The following is a 5,000-nucleotide window of genomic DNA, read 5'->3' on the forward strand; positions in this document are numbered from 1 at the left end:
CGCGAGGAATAAACGGAGAAAAGAAAATGTGTGAGTTGTTTTTCTTGCTTGATGTGATTTTGTTTTCCTGTTTTTTCATTTCTATTTTCTATTATTTCTATTTTCTTATTAATTTTGACTTTAGTTTGTCGTGTTTTCAGTTTTCTTGTTTAATTTTGCGAACCAGTTGTGTGTGTGTGTGTGTGTGTGTGTGTGTGTGTGTGATGGATGACATGTAGAGAGTAGTTTTTGTAAAAGTTTGATCAAATATCTTACAGTTTTCCCCCTGAAGAAGTATTATGTAAACTACGAAACTTTACCTTTTTCAACTTTTCCTTGTGTCGAGAATTGTAGTTTTATCCCCATTTTTCACCAATACGACATAAAAATACTTCTATACGAAAAAAAAAAACAGAAACATGAATACTTAAAACTTAACCCCTTTAGAACTGGAACACATGTTTACTTCGAGATTACTGTACGATTAAATTGACATTAGGAAGGGTCTATGGAGGTCAGAAGATTAATAGCCACAGTCTTCACTAATTTGATCCCCCATAAGTTTCTAAAGTCGTATAATATCCCCAAATAGTAAACAGAATGAATATGGAAACTCGTCATGGTACTGAAGGGATTAAACTTACATTTCTTCACACTCCTACCTAAAGTTTCTAGCAATAACAACAACACGTGCAAAAATAACTAAAATATTTCTTGAACTCCAAAATCCTCTTTATTCTTTGGCAACCTTTCATTCCCAATCTCTTTATCTAGAAATCTATCTCGGTGTGAGGTGGTAAGGGTGAGAGGGAAGGGGTGACGTTGGATGAGGAAGGGGTGGGGTGGAGGACCTTGATTACAGGTATTGAAGGACAGCCAGGTAGATGACACTCACGCAATCACAGCAGAGCAAATGTGACGAGGGATTACGAATGTGTGTATGTGTGTCTGTTGATGGTGGTGATGGTGGTGGTGGTGGTCTTGTTGTTAATAGTGCATGGGTGTTTTTTCGATCTGGTATTCGTTTGTGTGTTTCTTAGTAGTAGTAATAGTAGTAGTAGTAGTAGTAGTAGTAGTAGCAGCAGTAGTTGTTGTAGTTGTTGTTGTTGTTTTGTTGGTTTGTTTATGTATTTTCTTGTTCTTGTTCTTGTCTTTGTGTTTCTTCTTCCTTTTTTCCTTCTCTTTCTCTTCCTTTTTCTTCTTCCTCTTTTCTTTCTCCTTCTCCTTCTTTCTTTTTTCTTTTTCCCTTTTTTCTTCTTTCTTCTTTCTTTTTCTTCTTCTTTCTTCTTCTTCTTCTTCTTCTTTTCTTCTTCTCCTCCAGTTCGTCATGTCTCGAGTGAGGAGGGAGTAAACAAGGCAACAGAGCGAAAGGCAAATGAGGTAAAGTTGACAAACCTTATTAGCAGAAGGAAAGATAAAGTCAACACACACACACACACACACACACACACACACACACACACACACACACACACACACACACACACACACACATACACACAAGGTGGACACACAAGCCTTATCAGGAACATAACCAAAACTGGAGCAAACACACACACACACACACACACACACACACACACACACACACACACACACACACACACACACACACACACACACACTTCCCTACTAATTACCTTTTCTCAGGTGTGACAACCCAGAGTAATTAAGTTATGCATATTGACAGGTACATTTTTCAAGGTCAAAACGAAGGTAATGAGTAGAGAGAGAGAGAGAGAGAGAGAGAGAGAGAGAGAGAGAGAGAGAGAGAGAGAGAGAGAGAGAGAGAGAGAGAGAGAGAGAGGTGAGAAGAGACACATTAATTAACTCTATTCTCACCTGTAAACTCTCCCTATGCTGTTTCATTAATTAACGTTCACCTCCAATTCTAGTATTCGGGACACCCAACACTGGATAAGCACAAGATAAAACAAGAATACAAAGATAAACTGAAGCAAAAAGAAATTAAGACTTAACTTCCCCGGAAAACTTCATAAATTGACCAAGGATAATAGTAAAGGTAAACACGAACTGCAAGATAAACTACTGCAAAAAAAAATAAATTAGCAGGTAAGTTCCCCTCAGAAAACTTCATTATGCATAAATAAAAAAAAAAAAAAAAAAAAAAGTCCAGTGCATGAAATACTAAGCATTCATTCACCTTCACTTCCTGGCATCGTAAAATTAGCTCATTTTCACCTGCCTTACATTGGAGACACAGGTAATTGACGGCTGTATTCACGTATATCAGATGATTTTTTTTTACGATCACAAACTCGCACCTGGTCGTAACTCACCTGGGAATCATCACTAAACACGAGGGGAGGAAAGTATACGGTTATTATTTGATGGTTTTGTGATAGGAGTTAGTGTTAGGGATCAGGTGAGAAGTGTGTGTGTGTGTGTGTGTGTGTGTGTGTGTGTGTGTGTTATACTTTGGACATTCACCTTCATTCCTGGACAAGTGGCGTGCTGGAAAAGTTCAAGCCAATAACACGAGCAATCATACTAATAACTCATTACACATTCCACGCCCAGTACGTTTCTGTGTTGCGTCATTATGTTATTCAGTGAAGCGCATTGCTCACAGCTCACACACGTGCGTACTTCATAACTTTATATCTTTCCTAATTTTAGCTTTGGTGTCGTTGAATATCTTAAACCCATATTGGTAACATACTTTTTCCATTAAGACAAAGAAAAAAATGTACTGAAAATATAGCATCAAGAAATTTGGGATGTTTAGTTCCAGTATTTTCTTTAAGGTAGAAAAATAATCCTGCTTCATTGCCTGTCTGTCGGCCATATTAAGAATCGCCTTGCTTTCTCACCACGACAATTTTCCAAGGCCACAGAGACGATTATCCAAGCTTTCTAAAGTTTTTCCTTATGACAAACTAGAAATCTTGTCAATCCATCACCAGAACCACAAATATACCCTTAAAAACACGACTTTCTTCAACTGGAGTCTTTGGAAAGTAGTGATGGTGAGAGTGCAAAGCTTATCTCGTGGGCGTGGAAGGCTGCGCGACTTCATACAAGTTGGCGTTGTGGGAGACGTTGGAGGGCTCGGTGTTGTGGGCGGCTGGCTGGTTCACAACAGGTGGGAGGCGTCTAATGATATCGTAGGTGAGGTGGTTGTTATGATGATTAGTTCTAAACATAGCCGTGCGTAATGAAGACGAAAGAACATGAGATGAGGGAAATGAAAGTCTTAACGAGTGGAAGATGAAGATGAAAGCGTAAAACAGTATAAAGAAGTATTCAGATATCGTATTTCTGAAGTTTCTACCTGTTTAGTCATTATTTTTTTACATTTTCTTGTCTTTTCTACCTGTAAAAATACATTCCCGACACACCACCGCCACAAACAACAACAACACTCACCAAAACAAACCGAGGGACACCAAACACTAACCATGCCCCAATAAACAAGCAGAAAGTAACACCTGGCGAAGATAAACACCTTAGCGAGAGTGTAGGTCCTCAGGCAAGACACTAGCAGGCAGACCTCGAGTGTTGCATCATTACACCAGAGCAGGGCCGCTAGGTAGCAATATCACCTCATTTCAATTTATGTGGATGGCTCTCAGATGGTGATACGTGACTCCCCCCCTTCTTCTCTCCTCCCCATGAATATTTGAGGACACGCTGTACCTGTCCGTGTAATTCCAGCTTTGGGGAAATATTTATAAGCCTGCGAATATTACCAGAGATATTCAGAGGAGCGTGGTAGCGAGTTCTCTCCGTCCTCCCTCTATGTACCAGACTTATTCATGTATTAATTTCCAGCACGGCACACATGACCTGATAAATAATAAAGGTCATATGAGGCTCAGTTCCTCCTCCTCGACTATACATGAACTTTAACTACAAGATCCGTATTCCCTCAGTCACTTTTTGTTAATGTAGCTTCAATTTTCTTCTTTTATTTTTATGGAAGAGGGGAAGCTGGTCAAGGGCAACATAGAAATATAACAGAAAATTCCCACTTGATTGCCAGTTCCCTACAAGGTTACTAGAGTTAACCAAAAGTCTGGAGCAAATGTCTTGAAACCTCCCTCTTAAAAGAATTCAAGTCATAGAAAGATAGAAGTACATGTATCCTCATTATTCTATTCTAAGTTTTGGTTTCTATTTGTAAGTTAACTGTGTCTCTTCTTTCTTTCTCTTTTCAAGCTTCAATTTCATTCATATCGATGTTAGTTTAATCTTTTCAATCTAAATTTCTTATACTGTCCACGTAAATAAATAAATGAAACTTTTCTTTAACGCAATTTTCTGTTTAGTTTTGATACGTATATTTATTTCTCTATAATTTCCGTTCAGTTTGTAATACATTTCTTCTCATTTCTCTTTACAACAATCTTTTATTTAGTTTTCATTTCATCTAGTTAAATAAACCAAACTTTTCTTCCTAACTCTTATTTTCTATTAAGTCTTTGTTCAGTTTCTAATACGCCTTTTTATCACTTCTCTTTTACAACAATCTTTTATTTAGTTTCCATTTCATCTAGTTAAACAAACCAGACTTCTCTTCCTTAGTCTACACTTCCCCTTGAGCCACCTCTCTCTAAACCACACTTCACTCTTTTAAGTGTGTGTGGGCGAGACTATTTTAGAAGGTACAATGAGGGAGGCAGGAGCTTGTCGGGGGGATAATTACAAGTGTAGCGTCTAATGACAGAGCGTGGTCGGGCAGGTGACAGGTAAGACAGGTAAGGCAGGTGGCCCTTCACCTAATTAAAGGTTTCTGGGATCACGTGGCACTGAAGGGGAACTTGGCTCGTTTGATGGGCGGCAAGGCGTTGAGTGGCCACCTTTTCTCCTCAGGTAAAGGAAGGATGGGGAGAGAGAGGAGGGAAGGAGGAAGGGGAAGGAGTGAAGGGAGTGACAAGCTGCTGTACACATGGTTTTCTTTTCCAGTGCTCGTATTTTTGGTAGAGCGGCGTCTCTTTTCTTTGAAGGACTTAGGTATTCATGTCAATCTCCGTGACTTTCTTGTTTTGTGTTTGTGT

This window comes from Portunus trituberculatus, chromosome 22 (assembly GCF_017591435.1).
Source record: "Portunus trituberculatus isolate SZX2019 chromosome 22, ASM1759143v1, whole genome shotgun sequence".
Classification (NCBI taxonomy): domain Eukaryota; kingdom Metazoa; phylum Arthropoda; class Malacostraca; order Decapoda; family Portunidae; genus Portunus; species Portunus trituberculatus.